The sequence below is a fragment of the Sapajus apella genome, unplaced genomic scaffold (genome assembly GCF_009761245.1).
Source record: "Sapajus apella isolate SASKATOON/1434 unplaced genomic scaffold, GSC_monkey_1.0 scaffold32, whole genome shotgun sequence".
Taxonomy (NCBI): domain Eukaryota; kingdom Metazoa; phylum Chordata; class Mammalia; order Primates; family Cebidae; genus Sapajus; species Sapajus apella.
In genome coordinates this window covers 22386296-22412794 of record NW_022436972.1, presented here as the reverse complement: position 1 = coordinate 22412794, position 26499 = coordinate 22386296, and the positions used below count along the sequence as shown (strand labels likewise).

General features: G+C 36.2%; 1 protein-coding gene across 14 annotated transcripts in view; it reads right to left on the bottom strand.

Moving 5' to 3' along the window:
- The window catches only part of ENOX1 (ecto-NOX disulfide-thiol exchanger 1), a 619252-nt gene that overhangs the window by 303263 nt on the left and 289490 nt on the right, over window positions 1-26499 (bottom strand). For 4 of the 14 annotated variants that reach the window (XM_032294758.1, XM_032294765.1, XM_032294757.1 and 1 more), the window contains exon 2: window positions 4284-4427. The exons of the other annotated variants lie outside the window; for them this stretch is intronic. The gene's annotated coding sequence lies outside the window, so the exon portion shown is untranslated. The remainder of the gene's footprint in view (window positions 1-4283; window positions 4428-26499) is intronic. 14 annotated transcript variants of the gene reach the window in all.

The following is a 26499-nucleotide window of genomic DNA, read 5'->3' as shown; positions in this document are numbered from 1 at the left end:
CTCCACCTATCTGCCGAAGTAGCTGGGATTACGGGTGCCCGCCACCATGCCCAGCTAATTGTTTTTGTATTTTTAGTTGAGATGGGATTTCATCATGTTGGCCAGGCTGGTCTTGAACTCCTGACCTCAGGTGATCCACCCTCCTTGGCCTCCCAAAGTGCTGGGATTACAGGCATGAGCCATTGTGTCCAGCCAGTTACTAAACATTCTAACATGCATGGGACAATCTTGCAACTGTCCCACTTAAAATGCCAACACTGCCCTGATGAAGAAACATCAATAGATGGTTTTTAATGCTCTTTCAACCTATTTGGGCTCTTAAACTTAAGTGAAATGTAGGGGATTTAAGGGACTCAGGAAAGAACTGTGAGGATAATTAAAATTTTGGATTATATAAATTTATAGGAAAAGTTTTAAAAATGGGCTTTTCTCTCCCAAAGAGAAAAAGGATGATTTCAGAACTGAGACTATGATGATACAGGGGAACTCTGACCAATAAATTTTCTTATTCCATGGAAGAAAAAATAAATTAACATGATATGAGGTCAAAAATTATACTGGCTTTCCTGAGAAAGATTCAAAATCAGAAACGAAAGAGGGGACATTACAACTGATATCACAGAAATAAAAAGGGTTATGAGAGACTACAATGAACTATGATATGCCAACAAATTAAAAACCTAGATGAAATGGATACAGTTTTAGAAACATACAACCTACCAAGGCTAAATAAAGAAAAATATAGAAAGCCTAAACAGACCCATAACTGGTAAGCAGATTGAGTCAGTAGTTAGAAATCTTCCAACAAAGATAAGTCCCATATCAGATAGCTTCACAAGATAATTCTACCAAACATTTAAAAAAGAATTAATGCTTATCCTTTTCAAACTCTTCTAAAAAATTGAAAAGGATGGAACATTTCCTAACTCATTTTATGAGGCTAGCATACACCTGATGCCAAAGTTACATATGCCACAAGAAAACTACAAGCCAATATCCCTGATGAATATAAGTGTAAAAATTCTCAACAAAATACTAGCAGTTTTTTTGCTAGCAACAAATATTAGCAAACCCAATTCAAGAGCAGTATGTAGTTTGCTGCATGCAGCAGTATGGTTTGAATTTGAAGCCTCATACTTCCTGATGTCAAAATATGACAACGAACTCTCTATATGTTATATCTAGAGTTTCAGTCATGAAGATGAAAAAATTGTACAATATAATAAGCTACAGTAGTCAGAACAGCATGGACTGATATAAAGGCAGATACATGGACCAATGAAACAGGAGAGTCCAGAAATAAACTCATACATATAGGGTTGAATTAACTTCAACAAAGGTTCCAAGACTCCACAAAAGTGTAAGAACGGTTTCTTTAATAAATTGTGCTGGAAAACTGTATAGCCACATGCCACAGAACAGAACTGGATCCCTATTTTATACCATACACCAAAACCAACCCAAAATGAATTAAATAATTAAATACAATATTTGAAACTACACAACTACTAGAAGAAAACCCAGGGGAAAATCTCTATAACATTTGGTCTTGCTATGATTTCTTAGATATCACAAGAAAAGCACAGGTAACAAAACAAAAATAGACAAGTAGAATCATATCAAATCAAAAGGTTTCTACGCAACCAAGGAAGCAATCAATAGAATGAAAAGGCAACTTATGGAATGGAAAAAGAATTTGCAAGCCGTATATCTGATAAGGGGTTAATATATTAAATATATAATAAACTCCTACAACTCAACTGCAAAATATCCAAATAATACAATTTAAATATGGGCAAACGACTTCAATAGACATTTCTCCCAAGATGACATACCAATGGTCAACAGATACATGAAATGATACTCAGAATCACCAGTTATCAATGCAAATCAAAACCATAATGAAATGTTACCTCATACCTCTTAAGATGGTTATTATTTAAAAAAAATAGACAAGTGTTAGTAAAGATATAGAGAAACTGGAACACTTGTATACTGAGAGTGAGAATGCAAAATGGTACTTCTGCTATGCAGTATGAAGATTCCTCCACAAATTAAAAATAGAACTATCATATGATCCAGCAATTTCACTTCTGGGTACATATCAAAAAAACTGAAAACAAGATCTTGTAGAAATAGGTGCACACTCAAGTTCACTGCTGCATTATTCACAAAAGCTAAGATGTGAAACAACCTAAATGCCTTGTGACAAATGAACGAGTAAACATGGTCTATTTGTAGAACAGAAGATGATTAAGCCTAACAAGGAAAATCCTGTCATCGGTGACAACATGGATAAACTAAGGTCATTATGCTAAGTGAAACATGCCAGTCACAGAAGGACAAATACTGTATGATTTCATTCATATGAAGTACCTAAAGCAGTCAAACTCATAGAATAAGGTAAAATTGTAGTTGCCAGAGCTGAAGGGAGGAGAAGCAGGGAGTTGCTTTACAACAGGTATAGAGTTTTAGTTATTCAAGATGAAAAAATTGTAAGGATTTGCTGTACAACATGCACAGAGTTAACAACACTAACGCATGCACTTAAAAATTTGTTAAAGGGTAGATTTCGTGTCTTTTGTGTATGTTTCTTTAACCACAATAAATTAAATAAATAAATTTTAAAAACTAAGAAAAAAGGAACTTGGACCCCTGGGTATAAAGGCTTGAAAACAAATAGATTGGCCAGATACAGTGGCTCATGTCTGTATTCCCATCACTTTGGGAGGCCAGGGAGGCGGTTCGTGAGGTCAAGAGAATGAGACCATCCTGGCCAACATGACGAAACCTTGTCTCTACAACAAATACAAAAATTAACTGGGCATGGTGGTACATGCCTATAATCCCAGCTACTTGGGAGGCTGAGGCAGGAGAATCGCTTGAACCAGGGAGTTGGAGGTTGCAGTGAGCCAAGATTGCACCACTGCACTCCAACCTGGTAATAGAACAACACTCTGTTTCAAAAAAAAAAAAGAAAAAAGAAAACAAATAGACTTTTATTGGTTTCAGACAGTTCATGCAGAATCTTGCTTGTATACCAGGGAGAAGCACTTAGATAACCTCTCACGTCCTTCCCAGCACTTCTGTTTCTATGGAAACAGTTATTAGGTTCCAACACACTGTGATATCCTACCGAATTGACAGGCTGGAGAGCTGAGGATGGAGGCACAACTTCCCATGTACCTCAGACCCTGGTAAATACCCCCTGCCTCACTGTTCAACGGGGGTTAATCATGAGGCCCAACAGCAAAGGGTGCAGTGGGAAAACTGGAGTCTAGCCCAGCATTACAGTAAAATCTACTTTGATTCTCAGTAGAAATAAAAGAAATAAAAAAAAGGAAAACCACAGTAAAGGGCTATTAAGGGAGAAAACATTTGTCACCGTGGACAGAATAAAAGTACCTCCAAATGAAATAAATGCCTATGGGAAAAGATATGTCATGCTAGAAAGTACTGTGTTCCTTCTTCCTTTGCTCTTCATTTAGTTTTCATCCACTCAATGGACCAAGCCTTCCCCTATATCCTGTTTCTTTTTCCAGCTTTGAACGATGCATGGACTGAATTTAGCCTTTGGTTAGGTCTTTGTCAGAAAGTACCTTCAAAATAACAGTGTTTTACTTGGTACTATCTCAACTGCAAACATGTATTTCCAAAATGAAATGCTTGCTCTGCTAGCAAGCTTTTTCCTTGAGTAAGCAACAACATTTTTAGTAATTTTTCAAACTGTTAATACACATACACACATACACACAAAACCCCAAACAAATCCTATTCTATCATTTATAAATCATAGGGTGAATATCCTCTGGTAGGACTAACTGAAAACATTCTGGCCACTGAGTTTTACAATTTGAAAAATGATAATACTAGTTGATATTGACAAATGCAGTTTTGATTTTCAATGTTTCAAAATATAATTTACCTATAAGGCCTTAAATAATTGAAAGTACTTAACTAAATCTGATATATGTAGACCCTTGGTATAAATTGATTGAATCTATTCAGTTAGAATTTATAAACACAAAAATAAAATTTGTTTTAAGCCAATATGGGTTATATTTTATTTCTAATATCCTTGTTACATTCCACAGAGTATACACAATTAAGTATGACAAGATATTTATTTTCATTTATATCTAAGTTTCAATGAGATTAAGAAATGAAAATCTGTTTAAAATCTACTCCCAGAGTTCTAATTGAAATAGAGTATAAATATTTTCCATTAAAAATATCCTTCAAAATTAGTATCTTCAGTAAAAAAAATGAAAAAATTAACAAACCTTAAAACTGCTGGCAGCTCAGAAGATAAGTGTATTCTTTGGGGACTTGATTGAAACAACGTATTCATAAAAGTCTTTTAAATGGATGCTGTTCACAAAGGAAGTCCCATGGAAGACAGTGTGGTTCTGACATACCAGAGGCTTCTGTAAGCAAAGAAAAGCACATCATTAGGAAATGTCTAAAGTGCCATTACTGCCTGCAATGATATTATTATCGCCTGTGTGTATTATCAATGTGATGTTATTAATTTCTATCAATTTTGTACCCCAAATCTTCTTATTCATAAATGGCAGGGTGGGACAGTAACCTTTCAGTATTGCATTTAGAAATTTCTAAAGGTCAGGAGTATTTATAACTAAGCAAACTTCTGCTTTTCCTTTTATCTAACTAGGCTGGGATTGAGTAACTGTGGGCAGGGTATGAACACAAGGGCAATGACAGTATTTACTGAGTGCCTACCAGATATAAGGCACTGTGCAAGTGGCTTTTAAATCTGAGATCTTTAGTATGAACAGCCCTGCAATTGAAAAGTATTGGCTCCATTTTACAGATGAGAAAACTCAATGCATAGATTGCTGACCTCAGGCTTAGAATCTGCAACCATCAAAGTCTCAAGGCCTCAGGGCAGGTACTTTCCCTCATCTTACTCTGTGGACTTGGTGATTTAGACAAATATTTCACAAACTGAATTGAGAAGAGAACAGATAACAGTGCAACATACTAAATTAATTCAAGTTTTACTTATTAATTAAGAACTTGTGCTGCCTAATTTGCTTTAGTTTTATATTAAATATTGTCTTATTCAGTCAGGCCCACATAAATACAAATGCCCCGCTTTAAGCAGTATATATTTTTCTCCCAACCTTTCTTCCTTATGCAAAGAGAGAAAGTTGATGGAAACTGAGGAGCTCCCTTGTGTTTGGTGTAGGATTGTGTGCGGGGCTACATCAAGGCTAGCGCTGCAAATTTCTCATCTTTCTCTGGCTCCTCCATGTGACCCACAGTTCCTCTACTGTCCCGATGAATGAGAACACTTAAGTTCTGCTGATCAGGAGCGGAGCCCACATCCTCTGTGGCTATCACTGAGTGATATTACTGTATCTCTTTGTGGCTACATCTACCTTAATGGCTGAGGGTGACAGAGCCAGGGTTCTAGTTGGAATTCCATTCTCGTTTTTAGCCAACTATCTAAACATTTGTTTCTGATGGTTCCAGTGCCAACACAGAGACACCCCCCCCCTCAAATTACCCTCCACCAGCTGTCCCAGTGCCCACTCTCACACTGTGTCCAGGGTCACTGCTGACCAAATAAATGCTTCTGCACCCTTGAAATGATAGCTTTGGATGCCATAGACTTTTGTCTGTCATGAAACTTTCAGCTCATGGCTACAACTGCATGACCAAAAGTCCCTCAGATAGACTAGAAAACGATGGAGTCAGGAAGGTCATGAATAACTTAAAAAAATTTTAGTTTATTGGATTTTTGGCCACAGAAGCTTAAGTCATGAATAAAGAAACAAAAGGAAATGATTGATAGTATTTTCAAGTTCTACAGAACCAAAACCTAGAATTATTACATGAAGAAAAAAGAAAAAGAATAGAGGAAAACAGAGAGAGTTTATCTTTGCATCAAAGAAGAAAGGAGAGCCTGACAAAGACTGGGGAAAAAATACTTGAACCAATGGATCTAAACTAAATGAGAGGAATGTGAAATGAATAGCAACTCTTCTTACAACCTCATACACTAGCATTCTGTTTACTACATGCCATTCAAAAACAAATTTTCAGGCCAGGCATGGTGGCTCACGCCCGTAATCCCAACACTTTGGGAGGCCGGCAGGCAGATCAGTTGAGGCCAGAAGTTCAAGACCAGCCTGGCCAATGTGGTGAAACCTGTCTCTACAAAAAATAAAAAAATTAGCCAGGTGTGGTGGTACACACCTGTCAATCCCAGGTATTCAGGAGGCTGAGGCTTGAGAATCACTTGAACCTGAGAGGTGTAGGTTGCAGTGAGCCAAGATTGCACCACTGCACTCCAGCCTGGCCTAGAGAGTGAGACTCTGTCTCAAAAAACAAAAAACAAAACCAAAAAAATTTTTTTTCAGATTAAATGTCTATACTAGTAGGCCCTTTTTCTATAAAATCCTAATGGAAAATTTCAAACATTCATTCAGCCACTATTTATTAGATACTTATGAGCTGAACAAAAAGTTGGAAAATTCCAGGAACACTGCAGTAATCAAGACAGTCTTTTAGTCAAGATCTAACTGTCTTGTAGAGAGATACAACTAGAATGTCAAAAACCATAACAAGGTGGTACCAGTAGGTGTTTGTAATAATGGAGTCTGAAACCAAACTGTCTGGGGATGTTCCTGTTTCATTACTTCCTGGCTGTATGACCTTGGGCAAGGTGCTAAAACTCTATAACTTAGCCTCCTTATCTGCAGGATATACTTCCCATAAAGGCTGTTTGAGGATTAAGTAAGATTAAGCCATAGTAAGTGCTTTGTGCACTGAGTGGCATACAGTAAGAAGTCATCAAAAGTTAGGAAATGTTGGCCGGGCACAGTAGTTCACGCCTGTAATTCCAGCACTTTGGGAGGCCAAAGCAGGCAGATCACTTGAGGTCGGGAGTTTGAGATCAGCCTGGCTAATATGGTGAAACCTCGTCTCTACTAAATACAAAAATTAGCCAGGTGTGGTGGTACATGCCCATAATCCCAGCTACTTGGGAGGGTGAGGTGGTAAGAATTGCTTGAACCCTAGAGGTGGAGGTTACAGTGAGCTGAGATCATGCCACTGTGCTCCCGCCTGGGCGACAGAGCAAGACTCCATCTCAAAAAAAAAAAAAAAAATAGGTTAGGAAAGATTAGTACTATTGTTGTATAACAGATCATGGGTGATATCAGTGATGGCAAATGTGCTCTGAAGCTTCAGAGGAGTTGGAGATCCTCTCTTTTGGGGATGAATGGAATCAAGAAGGCTTCAGTGAGGAAGGTAGCATTTAAGATCAACTATAACTAAACAGACATGATTAGGCATTTACAGAAATTCTATTATAACTGAAAAGCCAGAATATTATACACTTTAGAAAAAAACAGGTTTTCCATAGCTTAGTTGACAAAAAAAAGAAAAGAAAAAAATAGCTTCATGAAATTAGACATTATTTTCCAGGGTTTGGTGCGAAAGTAGATATTGAAGCTAGCAACACAGCCAGGTAATAGTACAAAGAAAATCAATGTATTGCTACCAAGAGAGGTACATGATCCCGTAGGATCCTGTTCTATTCAACTGTAATCCAAAATGACACCATGGCTTTTAATGGAGCTTGGCAAGGTCTAGACATGCCAATTTTAAACTTAGCCTCAAATTTAAATCACAGGGTTTGAGACTCAGATCTCCAATGTGACCTTTCCTTGGCATTGTTCAAGAAAACATGTCTGTCACTGTAGACAGAAACCATACGCCCTTTTACTCTGGAAAATATAATGAAAAAATGTACTGTACTTTTACAAGTGCAGAGCCACAAAATGATGGTGGCTATAATTCCCTAGAAGCAATAGAAACAAAGACTGTTTGATTTGTAATGTTCATGTAGAAATGTTGTCTTAGTGCACTAATAAGCATTCGTATTTCCCCCATACTCAGTACTTTAATTCAAAAGAAGCTTGTCAGGAATCTCATCATTTAAGGATTTAACATATAGTTCCTCTGAATACATTCATTTTGCAAGTGTTCTCACTGAGAACACTACTTTGTCCTTGCCAGACCCATACAATATTGTACTGAACAGAGGAGCTAAAAGCCCACAGTGGCTTGAATTCCCCTACACCCTCCCTGTTTCCTAGCCCTGGAAGGTCTAATTAAAGAGAGTGCTAGGGTTTGAATATGTCAGGTGTTGCCAATGTGATAGTATGAAGAGGTAGAGCCATTAAGACATGATTAGGCCATGAGGATTGCCTCCCTCATGAAAGTGATTAAGACCCTTATAAAAGGGGCTTCACACAGCATTCAGGTAGGTGGTCCTTCTGCCTTCCACCATGTGCAAACACAGCATTCCTCCCCTCCAGGTAAACTATCTTGGAAGTGGAGAGCAGCCTGCACCACAGACAATCGAATCTTCTGGTGCCTTAATCTTGAACTATCCAGCCTCTAGGACTGTGAGAAAATAAATTTCTACTCTTTAATAAATTACCTAATCAATGGTATTTGTTATAGGAATGACAAAGACAGAAATTGGAACCAGAGGAAGGGGATAGTGCTATAATAAATACCTGAAAATGCAGAAACAGCTTTGGAATTGGGTAATGGGTAGAAGCTGGAATGGTAATGGGTAAATGCTGGATAAAGCCTCTACCATCATGAACAGAACATTAAGGGCAACTCTGGTGCAGGCTAAGAAGCAGAAGGCTGTAGGGAAAGTCTGACTTTCCTATAGATGCCTTAAGTGGTTGTGAACAGAATGTTGGTATAAATACCAACAGTGAAGATTATTCTGTTGAGATCTCAGGTGGACATGAGGAACAAGGTAGTGAAACCTGAAGGAAGGGCCATCCTCGTTATAAATTGGCAAAGAATTATGCTGAATTCTGTCCTGTCCTAGGACTTTGTGGAATGCAGAACTTAAAAGCAATTAACTAGAATATTTGGTGGAGTAAAGTCTGAATTTTCCATTATCCCAAATTGTGAGAATTTGGGAAATTTTTAGCTTGGCCATGTGGAGAATTTTAAAAAGTGCATTCAGAAGAGAAAACCAAGGGCATGACCAAGTGACTGTTTGGTTAGGAGATTAGTATGAATAGAAGGAAGCTAAGTGCTATTCATCAAGACAATGGACCAATGGCCCTAAACACATTTTGAAGATCTTTGAGGCTGCCCCTCCCATCACGGGCCCAGAGTGCTAGGGCTTTGAGGGCAGAATGGTTTTGAGGAAGGGGCCTAGGGTGCCCAGGGTATCTGGGGGCTCACTGTCCAGGGCAATCTCAAGTCTCTGCTCCCCACATTCCGGCACAGCATTCCTCAGCCTCCCTAGCTGTGGCTTGAGTGAACCCAGCTGTAGCTATAAACCTCGGCAGCCTCCATGTGGTGGTAGTTCTGAAGCTTACAGAGTGCAAGAGCTGTGGAGGCATGGCTACTTCCACCTAGATTTTAAAGGATGTCTCAGGCAGCCTTGGGACTGAGGCAGGGACCTGCTTGCCACAGAGGCAAGGCTATGGCAGAGAGCATTCACTAGCTCAATAACTAGTAGAACTGTGGGGTCAGAGCCACTGCAGAGAGGCCCCAGTATAGCAATCCTTAGTGCAGCCATGGGGGCAGGTCCCCCGTTATTGTAGAGCCACAGCATGCAAAACCGCATTATTGTAGAGCCACAGCATGAAACTCCAGCCAGAGAGAACTACAAGGGCTGAACTCCAGCCCGTGAGAGCTGCTTCATGGGCTATGCTCAACAAAGTTGTCATAGAAGGGTCTCCAGGAGCCTTGGAGATCCAACCCACTCCAGTATGTCTTGAAGGCAAGACATGAAGTAAAAGATTACTTTCGAGTCTTAAGATTTAATGTTGTTTGCCTTGTTGGGTTTTAGACTTGGGACTTGCTACCCCTTTCTTCTTTGCTATTTCTTTTGGAATGGAAATGTCTATCCTATGTCTGTCCCACCATTGTACTTTACTTCATTTTTGAGACAGAATCTCACTCTGTCATCCAAGCTGGAATGCAGTGGCAGGATGTTGGCTCACTGCAACCTCTACCTCCGGGGTTCAAGGAATTCTCCTGTCTCAGCCTCTCAAGTAGCTGAGATTACAGGTTCCTGCCACCACACCGGCTAAATTTTTGGTAGAGACAGGGTTACATCATGTTGGTCAGGATGGTCTCAAACTCCTGGCCTCAAGTGATCTACCTGCCTTGGCCTCCCAAAGTGCTGTGATTACAGGAATTAACCATTGTGCCCAGCCCCACTACTGTATTAATATTTTACAAGCATATGACTTGTTTAACTTCACAGGTTCATAGCAGGAGAGCAATTTGCCTTGAGCTGAATTGTGTCTTGAGTCTCATCCATATAGGATTTAGATGAGACTCTGGATTTTAGACTTTCAGTTGATGCTAGAACAAGTTTAGATTGGGCTACTAGGATGGAATCAATGTATTTTGCATGTGAGAGGACACAAATTTGGGAGAGGTGCCAGGGTGGAATACTGTTGTTGGAATGTGTCCCCTTCAAAAATCAGGTGTTGCCAATGCGATAGTATTGACATTGGTCTTTTTTTTTTTTTTTTTTTTCCTTTTTTGAGACAGAGTCTTGTTCTGTTACCAGGATGAAGTGCAGTGGTGCGATCTCAGCTCACTGCAACCTCTGCTTCCCAGGTTCAAGTGATTCCTCTGCCCTAGCCTCCCAAGTAGCTAGGACTACAGGTGCATGCCACCACAACCGGCTAATTTTTTGTATTTTAGTAGAGACGGGGTTTTACCATGAGAAATTGGTCTTTTAAGAGGTGATTAGGTCATGAGTACTCCTCCCAGGTAAATGAGACTAAGGCCCTTATTAAAAAATGTTTCACATAACATTTAGATAATTGCTCTTCTGCCTTCTGCCATATGAGAGCAAAGGGTTCCTCTCATCCAGAAGAACTATCTCGGAAAACAGCTTCCCTTCCCAGAAAACTGAACCTGCCAGTGCATTTATCTTGAAGTTTTCAGCCTCCAGAACTGTGAGCAAACAAATTTTTATTCTTTATAAATTACTTCATATATGGTATTTTGGTATAGCAGCACAAATGGACTAAGAGTGATCCTGCAGTAAAAATAGAGTACCCTTCTTTATCCCTTTCACTGAAAACCTGTCAACACTGTTTTCCATTCATTGCAACTCATGATATCACAATTTATGCACTTCCATTGTGTCAGTTCATTCTTACATTGCTATAAAGAAATACCTGAGGTTGGGTAATTCATAAGGAAAAATTTATTTTGGCTCACAGTTCTGCAGCCTATACAGGAAGCATGGTGCTGGTGTCTGCTTCTGGTGCAGCCTCAAGAAGCTTACTATGGTGGAAGACAAATAGGAGCAGGTCCATCACATGATGAGAGCAGGGGCAAGAGAGAACAAGTACAGGTATTGATCGACTTACCACCTATGCAACTTACGACCATTCGACTTTACGACCACAATCGCTAGCCACGACTGCTCCGCGTCTGGCAGCGCAAACGTTGCCCAGCTGGGTGTACGACAGTGCGGACCAGCTTCTGGCAGCACTACCATCTCCGCGTGCACCATTTCAACTGTACATATAGCCTACTCAACTTACGACCAAATCGTGTTACGACCGGTCCGCAGTCCTGACTGTGGTCGTAAGTTGAGCACTAGCTGTATGTACGTCCAAGACTCCTTCAAACAATCAGATCTTGCATGGACTTATTGATAACTCACCTATCACAAACAGAATGGTGCTAAACCATTCATGAGGGATCCATCCCCATGATCCCATCACCTCCTACCAGGCCTTCCCTCCAACACCGGGAATCAAATTTCAACATGAGATTTGGAGGGGACAAACATCCAAACCATTATCAACCATAAACTTCTAGCTAGTATTTATTCCTGTAGTTCATCCTGAAAAGAGCCCAAAATGGGTCATCCTCAGACTATAATGGTGACAAACATTTGAACTAAAGTGAATGAGGCAGGGCACTGTGACTCACGTCTGTAATCCTAGCACTCTAGGAGGCTGAAGCAGGCAGATCATTTGAGGTCAGGAGTTCGAGAACAGCCTGGCCAACATGGTGAAACCTTGTCTCTACTAAAAATACAAAAATTAGCCAGGCATGGTGATGCAGGCCTGTAGTCCCAGCAACTCAAGAGGCTAAGGCAGGAGAATGGCTTGAACCCAGGAGGTGGAGGCTGCAGTGAACTGAGATCACACCACTGTACTCCAGAGTGAGACTCTGTCTCAAAAAAAAAAAAAAAAAAAAAAAAAAAGTAAGTGTTTAGATGAGATAATTCTTAAAATGTAACTCTGTGTACATCCACTACTCAAGAACTTGCAAGGGCTCCCTATTTTCCAAGGATCAGACCTAAGTTCTTCACCAGAAATATCTGTTCCCAGCATCCTCTGTAATTTCAAAACAGACTATTTCTGACCAAAACCCTTAGATCAAGTAGAAATAGTCTGCTCATTATGTTATATAGTGAATCTCAACTAGAGGTGCATCATAGGTGCATGGGATGTCACCTATGACAAAAGTAATAAATGACATCTCTCTTGCCCTCTTTCTCTAACATAAGCTGCTACTTTGTGAACCACCTTATGGAGAGGCCCATTTGGAAAGAAACTGAGGGATGTTTCTAAGCCAACAGCCAGTAAGAAACTTAGACCCTTTGTCTATTGGCCTATGAGAAACTAAATCCTGCCGACAAACAATGAGCTTGGAAATACATTCTGCTCCAATTGAGCAGAGCTGCTGTAGATCCTGCTCTAGTTGAAATTACTACAGGCCTGGCCATTGCTTTGACTGAAGCCTTATGAAAGACTCACAGCTGGAGGACCCAGCTAAGGCATGGTCAGATTCCTGACTGTTGTTAAACCAAAATTAAGATAGGGGGCCAGACCTGAAAAATTCCTGAGCAAACAAAACCAGAGGCCTTAAAAATAACCTTAATCTTGCTTAAATTGCCAACTTGAGCAAAACAACTTGCGTCACTTCTGATAAATGCTTACATTAGAACTAAAACTTAACCCAGTGCATCATAAGCAACTAACAAACATAATTATGTGACTAGGGACTTTCCAAGAAGGTATCAAAGAAAAGGCCATTTTGTAATTGCAAACTAGTCAAATAATTTTATTTTGCCTTTGCATTTTCCCAATAAATACTCGCCTCATTCTGTCATTGAGACACTAAGCCTCTTGCAATCTGGTATTTGCCCATCCATAAATTGCTTCTTACTCAAAGTCTTTAAAATTTTATGCCTTAAATTTTAATGCAGTGATAGTTAATTTTATGTTGTCAACTTGGCTAGGCCATGGTACCCAGATATTTGAAAACACCAGTCTAGATGTTACTGTAAAGATGTTAAAATTAACATTTAACTAGTAGACACTGAGTAAAGCAGATTACTTTCCATAATGTGGTGGTCCTTATCTAATCAGTTGAAGCACATAAGGTAAAACAGACTGAGGACCCCCAAGAAAGGGAATTCTGCCTCCAGACTGTCTTTGGATTTGAGCTGTAATATTAACTCTTCCCTAGATCTCTAGCCTGCTGGCCTACCCTGCAGATGTTGAACTTGCCAGTGTCCATAACTAGATGAGCTAATTCCTTAAATTATCTTAATTTTTTTCTCTCTCTCCCCCACCCCAATGTGGTATAGTTATCAAGCTAAGAAATTAGTATTTATACATTACAATTAACTATAGTCTATGCTTTATTCTTTTTAAACTAGTTTTTCAACTGTGTCCCGTTTTTGTTCCAGGATCTAGTCTAGGATGCCACGGAGATCATATTTGTTTAGTATGCACCAAACCGTGACAGTTTTAGGTTTTCTTTGCTTTTCATGACCTTGATAATATTTAAGAGTACTGGTCTGATATTTCATAGAATATTCATAATTTTCCTAATGTGTTGTCACAGTTAGATGTGCATTATGGATATTAGGAAAAAATATCACAATGGTAAAATACATTTATCATAATATCAAAGGTATATGATATCGACATGACTTTAAATGGTGATGTGAACCTTGATTACTTAAGGTGGTGCTTGCCAGGTTTCTTCGCAATTACTACTTTCCTCTTCTATATTAGTTTCAAGTAAGTCACTAATTCTATCATGCAGTCAAGGGGAAAAAATTAAGTTCCATCTCCTGATGGAAGAATACGAAAAAAATTTAGACATATGTTTAAAGCCACAATAGTAAATAATATGTTAGAGATACTACTTTGAGTCATTTTAACTGTCCTGCTCCTTGTTAAAGTTTTGGCCACTCATTTTTAGTATTCATCATTGAGTTTTGCCTGTAGGAGTTCTAACTAGATGTTCTAATTATTGTTTCTGTCATACAATCTTTTTTTAAAAAATTTAGAATTCTTCAAGAAAGATACTTGTTTCTTTTCACCCATTTATTGATTCATTCAGCTGACTATTGACAATATTATGGACTCATGGACAATTATTTTATTATTTGAGGTATACAGCCCAGTATTATTATTTATTGTTTCTCAAATTGTTGCAGTTTTGGCCATTGGGAGCTCTTTCAGTTTGGCTCCTGTTAGTTCACTGTGTCCAATCTTAGTTATTATCACTATTTTTTAACATTTTTCATGCTTCCTGTTACTATAAGATGCTCCAAGCATATCTGTAATAGATATCAAGCTAACCAACAGAGTGGACAAATCACTAATCTCAGAAACACATATTAAATGTTAACAAACTATGCTAAATGCCATGGAAAACAATCAAAGTTTAAGATATTTCTGCCTTATAGGACACTATAATCTATTTTTCAAAGGTAAAACAAACTAACAAAGATGATTAAAAACATATAGCAGTGCCAAATTATATCAATAAGGGCTGGAGAAGCTTTCAGAAGAGGAAAAAATACCACTGAGTTTAATATGCCAAGAAAGGAGGTCCAGGGAAATAGATATGGTATAGTCAAGTGCAGGAATTATTATTATAGGATATCAGAAGCCATAAGAAATAAAATCATCCTAGATGAAATGGACAAGGGGATAAGCAAGGATAAGCAAGAGTAATTCAGAAACATCTTTGGTAATAGCTGTTACAACTACTTCCAAAAAAGACACAGGTTGCAAATAGAAAAAATAAATAATAAACGTCAATATCCACAATACAGAGATCCTGGACACAAATCCACTTACCCACAGGCCCTGACACCTGGCCCACCCATGTACCTCATCAACAGGGCCACCTGTAGACCCTGCCAAATGTCCTGCCCAGAATCTTCCAAAATGACTTGTGAAGAGCTTTCTCTGCCAAAGCCAGTCTATAAATATGGAAAGAGGTGACTGCTTCTTCAAGGGCACAGACACCAAAATAAAGATACATGGATCATGAAGAATCAGGAAAATGACACCACCAAAAAGACAAAATAAAGTTCCAGTAACCAACCCTAAAGAAATGGAGATCCATAACTGCCAGATAAAGAATTCAAACAATTACCTTAAGGAAGCTCAGTGAGCTACAGACAACAAATCAGGAAAATAAATAAACAAAATTAGAAGTTCAACAAAGAGATAGAAACCATAAAAAGAACCAAACAGAAATTCTGGAGCTGCAGTTATTATGACTGAACTGAAAAATTAAACAGTTTCAACAGCAGATTGAATCAAGCAGAAGAAGGAATAAACTCAAAGACATATCATTTCAAATCATTAGTCAGAGAGAAGAAAGAAAAGTGAGAAAATCCCACTAGACTTACAGCAAACAAACAAGTCAGCAAGCAAACTAATATATGCATTAGCAGGCAACATCAGCAAGCAAACCAATATATGCACTATGGGACATTCAGAAGAAGAAGAGAAAAAGGAACAGAAAGCTTATTTAAAGGAATAATGGCTGAACTTTTTAAAATCTGAAGATGAAAATGGACAACGAAATTCATGAGACAACTCAAATAGGTGGAACCTAAAGAGCTCCAGGAGAAATTACTATTAAATTTTCAAAAGCCAAAGACAAATTTGAAAGCAAGAGAAAAATGACTCATCACATAAATAAATTTCCATACAACCATTAGCAGATTTTTCAGAACTGTTGCAGGCAAGATGAGAGTGGGATGATATATTCAAAATGCTGAAAGAGAAAAAAAAGCTGCCATCCAGAAATACTATATCTGGTAAAAATGTCTTTTAAAAGTGAATGAGAGCTAAATATATTCCAAGACAAATGAAAATTAAGGAAGTATATCAACACTGGGTGCTCCTAATAAGAAGTGTGAAAGGGAGTTCTTCAAGTTGTAACAAAAGAATACCAAACAACAATATAAAAGTATATAAAAATATAAATCTTGCTGGTAAAGGTAAATACACAGACTAATACATTACAAGGTATATTGTAATGAAGATGTATAAGTCACTTTTAATCCTAATAGAAATTAAAAAGATAAAAGTTTTAAGAATAACTATAACCAAAATATTAATAATACACAATATAAAAAGTAAATTATCACATCAATATCAGTGTGTAATAAATGTGCTTTTGTAGGTTATTGAAGATATGTTATCTTAAGATAGACTGTTATAAGTTTTATGTACACCTCATGGTAATCACAAAAGTATAGTCTATACAAAAGACAGAATAAAAGCTTATCACTACAAAAACTCAAATAATAAGACAGCAAAAAGGAAGAGGAACAAAAGAACTATAAAACAGAAGACAACTAACAACATAATAATAGTATTTACTTATCAATAATTTAAGTGGATCAAACTCACCAAATAAAAAATATAAAAATAAGATTCAACTATATGCTGTCTACAAAAGAAACACTTTAAATTTAAAGACACATAAGGCTAAGAGTAAATGAATGGAAAAAATACTCCAAACAAATAGTAACAAAAGAAAGCAGGGGTAGTGATTTTTATAATATACAAAATGCCTTTAAGTCAACTGTCACAAGAGACAAAGATCACTATGTAGCGAAGAAAAGAGTCAATTCAACAGGAAGATAACAATAGTAGACTTCAACAACTTATCTTCAATATGGATTGATTATACAGAAAATCATTAAGGAAAACAGCAGTCTTGAATAACACTATATACCAAATGGACCTAACAGAAATGTACAGAACATTCTACCCAGCAGCAGTAGAATAAACATTGTTCTCAAGTGCATACAGAACATTCTCTAGGATAGATCACATGCTTGGTCACAAAACAAATCTTTATTTTAAAAAGATTAAAATTATACCAAGAATCTTTCTAACACAATGAAATCAAACAAGATATCAATAACAAAAAAAAAGAAAATTCACAAATATATGGAAATTTAAAAACACACTCCTAAATAACTGTTGACTCAAAAAAGAAATAAAAAGAAAATTTACAAAATATCTTGAAAAATAAAAAAAAACTAAAATTTATTGGATGCATCAAAAGAAATATTAAGAAGGAAGTTTATAGTGATAAACACTGAACCAAAAAACTAAAATGAAAAAACTAATTTTATGCATTATAGAACTAGAAAAAGAACAAACCAGGCCAAAAGCTAACAGAAGAAAGAAAATATTAAACATTAAAACAGAAATAAATGAACTAGAAAACAGAAAAACATTAGAAAATAATAAAATGAAAAGTTGGTTTTTTGAAAAGATAAAATTGACAAGCTGTTACCTAGACTAAGAAAAAAAGATTCAAATAAGTCAAAAGAGGGGCCACACAAATAAAAATATTATAATAAACTATTATATATGACAATATATACCAACACACTGGGTAACCTAGGAGAAATGAATACATTCTTAGAAACACAGGACATACCACACTGAATCATGAAGAAATAGAAAGCCTAATTGGATCGATGACAAATAAGGAGACCTAATCAGTAATCAGAAACCACCTACTAAATAAAAGCTCCGTATCAGATGGTTCCACAAGTGAATTCTATCAGAATTAATGCCAATATTATTAAACTCTTTCAAAAACTAGAAGAGGAAACACCCTCAAACTCATTTTATGAGGCCAGATACCCCAATACAAACCAAGACAAAGATACCATGAGAAAAGAAAATAGGCCAATATCCCTGTTGAACATTAATGTAAAAATCTCCAACAAAATAACAGCAAACCAAAGTCAACAGCACATTAAATGGGTCATACACCAAGGCCAAATGGGATTTATTCCTGGGATGCAAGCATGGTTCAACATATGAAAATCAATCAATGTGATACATCATATTAATAAAGGATAAAAATCACATGATAGTATCAATAGATGCAGAAAAAGCACTTTATAAAATTAAACATGCCTTCATAATAAAAACTTAACAAATTAGGTTTAGTAGGAACTTACCTTAACAAAATAAAGGCCTTAAATGAAAAGCCCGTATATATCATCTTACTCAATGGTGAAAAACTGAAAGATTTTTATTGAATCAGGAACAAGTAAGGATATCCACCCTTAAAATTTCTACTCAAATGAGTACTGAAATTCTAGCCAGGCCAATTAGGAAATAAAAAGATTTTTTTTTTTTAACTTCGTAAAGGAAATAATTGGAAAAATAAAATAAAATCACCTGTTTGCTGATGACATGATTTCATACACAGAAAACTAAGAAGTCCACACACACACACACACACACACACACACACACACACACACACACAGTGTTAGAACTAATAAATTTAGTAAAGTTGCAGGATATAAAAATCAACATATAAAAATTAGTTCTGTTTGTATATATAAACAATTAACTATCTGAAAAGGAAATTAAAACAATCCCACTTACAATAGGATCAAAAAGAACAAAGTACTCAGGAATAAACCTTGCCAAGGAGGTGAAAGACTTGTACACAAAAACGGTAAAACACTGATTAGACAAATTAAATCACATACAAATAAAAATCCCATGTTCATGGATTAGAAGAATATCAAAATGTTCACACTATCCAAAGGAATACACAGATACAATAAAACCTCTATCAAAATCCCAGTGGCATTTTTTACAGAAATGAAAAATACAATCCTAAAATGTATATGAAACCATAAAAGATCCTGAATAGCCAAAGCAATTTTGATCAAAGAAAAAGCTAGAAGTATCACATTTACTGACTTCAAAATATATTACAAAGCTATAGTAATCACCTGACATAAAAACAGGCATATAGTACAATGAAACAAAGTAGAGAACCCAGAAATAAACTCAGGCACATAAGATCAAATGATGATCCTCAACAAGAGTGCCAATACTATAAACAAATGGTGGCGGGAAAAGTGGACATCCACATACCACAGAATGAAATTTTACCCTTATGTTACACCATACACAAAAAGCAACTCAAAATGAAATAAAGACTTAAACACAAGACCTGAAACCATAAATTTTCTAGAAGAAAGCATAGAACAAAAGCTCTATTATGTTGACTTTGGCAGTGATTTATTGGATATGATACCAAAGGACAGGCAACAAGAGCAAGTAATAGATAAATGAGATCACATCAATCTAGAAAACTTCTATACAGCAAAGGAAATAATCAACAAAATGAAAAGGTAACTTACAAAATGGGACAAAATCTTTGCAAAATGGGGGAAATAATTTATCTGATAAAGGGTTAATGTAAAATATATATCAGGAATTTCTACAACTCTATAGCAAAAATAAATAAATAAATAAAAATCCAATAAAAATGGGCAAAGAAACTGAGTAGACATTTCACTGAAGAAGACATACAGGTATATAAAAAGATATTCAACATACTAATCATCAAGGAAATTCAAATCAAAACCAAAATAAGACATCATCTCACATCTGTTAGGCAATTATAAAAAAAAGGATAAATGTTGGTGAGGATGCAGAGAAAAAGAAACCTTTATAAGCTATTGGTGGGAATGTAAATTGGTGCAACCACTGTGGAAAACTGCATGGGGATTCCTTGAAGAATCAGAACTACCACCTGAGAGTAGAAATCCCACTTCTGAGTATATACCCAAAGGAATTGAAAGAATTGAAGTCTGGATCACAAAGAAATTTCTGCACTCTCATGCTCACTGAAGCATTAGCCAAGATACAGAAACAACCTAAATACCTGTTGACAGATGGACAAATAAAGAAAATATGATATATACATACACTAGAATATTATTCAACCTTGAAAAGGAAAATCCTGTCATTTGCAACAACATGGATGAATCTGGAAGACATTATGCTCACTAAACTAAGCCAGGCACAAAAGGAAAAATGCTACATGATATTACTAATATGGGGAATCTAAAATAATCAGACTCATAAAAGCAGATAGAATGGTGGTTGCCAAGGTAGGGAAAGGATAAAATGTGGAGTATGGAGGTATTAGTCAAAGGGTAAAAATGTTCAGTTATAAAAGAAAAGTCGTAGTGCTCTACAGTGCCTATAGTTAATATTTTATAACACTAAAAATTTGCAGTGACCTTATTTGCTAGATCTTATATTAAATGTTCATATTGTAAAATAATATGAAACTTTTGGAGGTGATTAATATGTTTATGGTATAGATTATAGTGATGGCTTCATGGTTATATACTTATCTCTCTCACCAAGTTGTATATATTGAATATGTAAAAATTTTGCATTATTCTTACCTCAAATGATTTCTCTTTAAAAAGATCAATATCCAAAACCACTCTGACTTCAAAAGTCAGGTACATAGTTCTGACTCTTTTAGGAAATAAAAGAAACTTACGGCTATCTTTTGGTAAGGTAATATCAAATTATTTTACATTTCAACTCTCAAGCAACTGTGAAGAGACATGAGATTTATACTTGCTCTAGAATCTTCCAGTTCAACATGGTACTCTGATCACATCAGTTTATTCCATGCCTTCTTAGGTTCCCAAACAGCCATAAATCTACAAAGCCAAAGAAAATTAGAGTGAATGAAGAAATGCTAGAAAAAGTCTAGATGATGGAATTGAATAGGACTGAGAAAGCCACAGCTTAAGTACACGTGAGAAGAAAGGATCAAAAGAATGCAGAAACCGAAGGGACTTCTGTAGTGAAACAACCAGGCTTCTAGAATACACCCTAAAAAGCAAGATATCAGGTTATAATCTCTGATACAAAGTTTGTAATCAACTTTTCATTCTTAAATATAATTGTATAACAGGTACTGAAAGGCATTTGAAGAAAGTTGGAAAGATAAAGGAAGAAATCTACAATCAACAAACAAAAATAGCCCTTGAGAAAATGTGAGTAATTGAGAGAATGAAACTTTTAAAACTCTAAAAACATAAATTTTATAAAATTATCAATTTTTAAAAAATCAATATAAAGGAAATTTTGTTTCATAATCTTTCCAAAAAGCTTTTAAAAATCGAAAGAGAAATGAAAAACAGAAGACAAAAGACAAAGTATATAGAGAATCCAACCAGAATACTAAGAATGTCAAGGGGAATTTCCAGTAAGAAAAGCAAAGGAAAAGAATTAAAGAATTGAAAAGAAATTTCCAGAAACTGGAGGTCAGAAGTTTTCAAAATTAAATGCCTCATCAAGAGGTAAACATAATTAATGAAGAAAGGAATCATAACCAGATATGTTTTTATAAGAGATCCTATAGATAAGTTTCTAAAAACTGAGGAGGAAAAAATTAGTAATTTATAAAGGGACAGGAATCAAATTTCTAGTCAACAATACTGGATACTAAAAAATAGAGTAATGCCTCCAAATTTCCAAAGGAAATTTGTTTTTAAATTATAAATCTTAATCTAGCCAAATCTAGCAAAAATGTTAATTAAGTCACTTTTGGATATACAAAGGTTCAGAGTATTTACTTTCCACATATGTCCTTTTTGGAAAGCTTCTTGAGGATGTGCTTCAGCAGTAAATAAAATTAAAGTAAGAAAAGGCATGAACACAAGCAAAAGCAAGGCAAGATGCCTACATACCAGTTGCCCCAACCGGGAACAGAGGGAGGTATTTAGGAAAAAGGGGATTTCTAAATATTTTATTCTATTTCCTGAGTGAAAGTGCTTAAGAATGCAATAAAGGCAAATTACGCAAAGGAAAGTAAAAGCAATTAGAAACTCTAGGAAAAACAACAAAATAAAGCAACATAATCACAGTATAAAACTTAGATCAGTAGTAATAACTACATATTAATACATATTGATTTTTAACCATTAGAATCAACCTACAAATATTACAACTAGAGTTGTAATATATTTGAAAAACATTATATCAACCTTCATAATTTAAAATTAAAAGCACATCTGAGAGAAACTGGAAGGTATTAAAAGGAGGAGCTATAGAAAGGATAATTGTTCTGGTCTGAATTTGTCCAAAATTCATTTGTTGAAACTCAGTCCTCATTGTGCTTTTATTAAGAGGTGGATGGAGGCTTTGGGGAAGAAATGAAGTCAAGAGAGCTCCATCCTCATAAAGGGATCAGTGCCTTATAAATGGGCTGGAGGGAACTAGCGTAGGTCCTTTTAGCTCTTCTGCCATGTGAAGATACGGCATTTTCTCCTTGTGCCCTTCCTCATCTTCTACACGAGGATGATTCCATGAAAACACACTATGGATGGAACAGGACTTCACTAAACACAGAACCTGCCAGCACCATGATCTCATGCTTTCCAACTTCTAGAACTTAGAAGAAACAAATTTCTGTTCTTTATATATCATTTAGTGTCAAGTATTTTTGGCACAGCAACACAGACTAAGACAGTAATAGTCTCGTCTTAAAAAAGAATCATTTGATAGTGCATATGATTGAGATAGAAATAAAGGAATGAATATATTATTTGAAGGTGTAGACGTAACAAGAACCTCTGTGGTTTACTCACTAAAATATTTAGAGTTTTTACTCTCCAAAATATGACGGTAGTTTAGCAATGGGGCAGTACAAATGAGCTAAATCATTATGTATCACAGTGGTTAAGTCAACAGATAATATTGAAATTTTATAAATCAAGAAATTGTGATCACATACACATGCATATACTTGATTCCGCCAATATTATACAGTTAGAACTATAAAGAAACTAAAAATATATATAAACACAGAAACAGCTGAAAAAAAATTATTAGCTTTTCTTTGGGCAGTAAGGATCCTGGAGGTAGGATCCAGGAGTATAGTTTCTCATTATAAGCCCACCTATACTCTTTAATTTTTAAAAAGCATTCATATGCAGCTATTGATAAAATAAATGTGAAACATTTATTAATGTTTAAAAATCCATCTGGATATCATCCAGCTAGACTAATTCTTCATCATAATGCAGCTCTCAGCGTTTAAATAAGGTCTTACTGATAATGCAGAAATTACTACATTTTTAAGCTCAAACAGCAATGTCTTCTACACATTCTACCCTGTGGTAGAAAATATCACAGTAACATTTTAGAACAGAAGATAAAATAGCAGATATCAGATACACTAAGTGTTAAATAAAACTATGGTTAAAATATTTGCTAAAAATATGAGGCGTGGCCGGGCATGGTGGCTCATGCCTATAATCCCAGCACTTTGGGAGGCTGAGGTGGGCAGATCACAAGGTCTGAAGCTCGAGGCCATCCTGGCTAACACAGTGAAACCCTGTCTCTACCAAAAATACAAAAAATAAGCTGAGTGTGGTGGTGCCTGTAGTCCCAGCTACTCAGGAGGCTAAGGCAGGAGAATCACTTGAACCCAGGAGGAAGAGGTTGCAGTGAGCCGAGATCATGCCACTGCACTCCAGCCTGGGCAACAGAGAAAGACTCCATCTCAAAAAAGAAAAAGAAAAAAAGGGATGAATAAATGCCTGTCCTAAATACTAGTGGGAACTAACATTAGAGAAAGGGGAACATTGGTCTCTCTGCTCACTAGTACAACAATGGAAGACTGATTAAATTGCAGCCATCCTGAAATACCTTGGGTCTGTCATTTATTCCCTCTGATTTCCCATGTGTAAGATTACAAATTGCCTACTAGAATCAGCGTCTGTGAGCCACATCCTCAACTTTCATTTCTAGGACAAAATACTCCTACCATCAATCATGGCACAGCTCAAATTTTTTGAAGCATAGTGGGACACAACTGAATTGTTACTTAAAATTTGGAATATACCTGATGTAGCATGAGCTGGACTTTCTAAATGTGTTAACTACTCTGCAATATAGATTTGGAAAATGTGAAAAAGAAGTGGAAAACCTTAAGACAAATGCCCAAATAAGAAAGATTATAGACTCTGTGGATGGCATTCTCATTCATCTTCAAATTTCCTTTGCTTTGTGTTTAAGCCAAATGAAGAGGTTTTCCAATGTCATTTGATACGGGCAAACATCTGAAATTCAACAGCAAACTCCCCTTCTTGCAGGAACTTTAAAAATGAAAGCTGGCTTGCTTTTCCTAAAGAAAGAAAAAAAAAAAAAGTCTCCCCAACCCCCGACACCCACCCTTTCCTGAATGAGAATTTTCCAGCAGCTAGAAGTTTCCAGACCTCTGTTCTCAGTGTTGGACAGCCTTATATTTTACTCATTTTTAGCAAAATTAGGGCTCAGAAAGTTTCGTGAGTAGTAATACACATTAGACGTCTATTGGAAGTTGTTGTGAAAAAGGTTTCTCTATATGTATGTATAGATCTAAGCAGGAGATGGAAATCACCAAAATATTTTTGTGACAGAACAACAACAACAAAAAGAATAATCTATAAATATTATAGGACTGTCTTGGTGTGGACAAAATCAGAGCTCAAAGAGCCTCCAGATCAATCCATGTGAGATTTTACAGGTCTTCTAGAATTGGTAATGAACAAAGTTTTGCTTTCCTGCCAGCCTGCATTCTTATTTCTGATGCATTCATACATAGTGATGGTTGTTACTAACATTATAATTACTATACAATCCTTTTAAGAATGTAAGTTCCATGAGAGCAAGAATGTTGTATCATCCACTACTGTATTCAATCACCTAAAAGAGTGTCTGACATATAATAGGTATTCTGTACAATTTTTAAATGAGTTAAAAACCTTGTAAACTTATAAACCGCAAAGGAACAAGTACAGGTGAAAGTGCTTTGCAAATTAAATTCCAAAACATTCTAAGATGTGAGCAGTTGTTACTCTGTACAATCCAATCCCTGTTGGGGCCTGTTCCTTAAGGGCTCTGACAAAGCCATTGCCTGCATTTTGATTCCTGTTATAATTAGACTTATCTACATGGGAGACACAGGATAATACAGCTGTTCAAAGTATAAACTCTGAAACTGGACTCCGTGAGTTCAAATCCCACCTCTATAACTGACTTACTAGCTATATGATCTTGAGAAAGTTATTTAACCTCTTTATGCTTAATTTCCTTAACTGTAAATTGGAGATGATAATGGTGCCTAACTTACAGGGTTGTGAGAATTAAATAGATTAGTATCTGTAACTCATTCAAAGCAAGGGCTGGTACAAAATAAGCATTGAATACTGCTGCTAGTGCTGTTGCTACCACTCCTATTATTATAGGGATGCAGAAAAAATATAAGGAAATTCAGCAATGTCCAAACTGTGATTTTTTTCTACTAATGCTACATGCAAGTTTAAGGGTATATTTTATATTGCTGAATTCCTTTGAAGTTTCAACTTCACACACTATTTTTCTACATATTTAGTTTCTTAAAGAGCTCAATGGAGCTACATCTCAGAAAGTTATGTGTTTGGGATAAAATAAGGATATGAGTTGAGGCATTTAATCATAGAAACAGCCTCAGGCTCTCTATCCATTCTTGGCTTGTTTTTCAAAGCACATTGCTAATGTGTTTTCTCTTTCATAAAGTTTTTTAAAAGTTACTTGGACATGACAAGCTTCTTTAAATGGAAAACAATTTTCATTTTTATTGAGATTTGCTTTAGGGAAATTCTTAGGGTTGGTAATATTTTCAGACAATAATTTTATTCAAAAGACCTTATTTTATAGATTAACTGCATGATAAAGTTTGTGCAGTTACATTTACATTGACTTTGTGCTCCACTGTTCTGAAATCCAGATATCAGTTTACTGTAGTATAAGCATATCAGATTGACCTGAATTGCTCTAGAACATTTAAAAGGCAAACCCCAAAATGAAACAACACACCACCTCTGAACCATGTATTCTGTGCTGTGAGCAAGATCTTTCAGTTAGAACTTACTTAATTAGGTCAAGAGCTTCTCCTAGGAAAAGGGAGTTTGCCAAAGTAATTCTAAAATTCTCAAAATAAGGCATACAGCACTGTAACATTTCACTGATTCTTATTCTTTCTTTTATAGTGCTTTGGGAAATGTTAGGCCATTGGTCTGTATCATTTAACTTCCTTGTAGGGGAAAACTGTCACCAGCAACTGCTTCAAACTGTAATAATCTTCCAGGTTCATTCTAGGGAATCCAAAAGTTGAGCACCAGATATTTCTTTTCCTTTCCATAGGTAATCATGCAAACTCCTTAGCTTAAGGCTGAGAAGTGTGTGTGTGTGTGTGTGTGTGTGTGTGTGTACTTACGCATATTATGTATATATGGCCTATGGTTATTTCATATATATATATATATATACACAAACACACATACAT